The sequence below is a fragment of the Tachypleus tridentatus genome, chromosome 1 (assembly GCF_004210375.1).
Source record: "Tachypleus tridentatus isolate NWPU-2018 chromosome 1, ASM421037v1, whole genome shotgun sequence".
NCBI classification, from domain to species: domain Eukaryota; kingdom Metazoa; phylum Arthropoda; class Merostomata; order Xiphosura; family Limulidae; genus Tachypleus; species Tachypleus tridentatus.
Window position 1 is genome coordinate 474,553 of NC_134825.1, and position 946 is coordinate 475,498.

The 946-nt window shown below is 33.5% G+C and overlaps 1 non-coding gene across 1 annotated transcript; it reads left to right on the top strand.

The window, feature by feature from the left end:
- Nucleotides 1-349: 349 nt before the first annotated feature.
- On the top strand, nucleotides 350-421 carry TRNAA-UGC (transfer RNA alanine (anticodon UGC)). Its single transcript has one exon. It is a non-coding gene; the product is annotated as a tRNA-Ala (tRNA).
- Nucleotides 422-946: the final 525 nt, after the last annotated feature.

Genomic DNA, 946 nt, shown 5'->3' on the forward strand with positions numbered 1-946 from the left:
GTTACTTACAGCAAGGCTAATTCATTATTTTGTTCCTTATGGAAGTAAGGTAATATTCAAACGACTGTCATATGAGCTTCAGGCTCTGCAATATATAAATACATACATATACATAAGTATTACTTTAAAGCAAACTGTATAATAAAGTACATTATCAGAATACATAAAAGTAAGAAAGAAATATACGAAGAGAGGAAAGCAACCAATACAACGTTCAGTCAGTCAGATCATAATGTTTAAGTAGAAATTTTGGTTGACATTGGTTCAACAGGTTGCTCTGAGAAGTTTGAGTGAAAATAAACATAAACTTCATCGTTATAAATACACTGAGAAAAACACAAGAACTTATGGGGGTGTAGCTCAGTGGTAGAGCGTTCGCTTTGCATGCGAAAGGCCCCGCGTTCGATCCCCGGCACCTCCAGGGAAGTAGCCGATTGTACGAGAAATGTAAGATTTTGTGTATTTGTATTTAACTGTTACCATAATGTCTGAACTAGCATACCGTACACCACTATTAACAGTACACGATCGTTAAGAAACTAAGAAATTTAAACCAACGAATGAGATGATATGACATTTACATTTACTTTATTCAACAATGTAAAAAGGAACAACTAACCCCTAATTTGGTAAGGGTAAAACTTTCAAAAAATGTTAATACATACACAAACATTATCCAAAATTTACAGAAAAAACTACTTAAAGCCATGTTGAACACAAAATACAAAAATGAACCTAGACCATCAACTGGCATGCTGAATTAAACCAGAGATTTATGGACTTATACAACGAAACATAAACCAAATCAATACTAAGAATGGCAGAGACAAAAAGATCTGCCACAACAAAAAACTAGAAAACTAAGATGCAAACAACAGAAAAGACACCAAAACGACAAACTGTTGACTAACCTCATAATTAATAGATCTGACTGACAATTAAACAC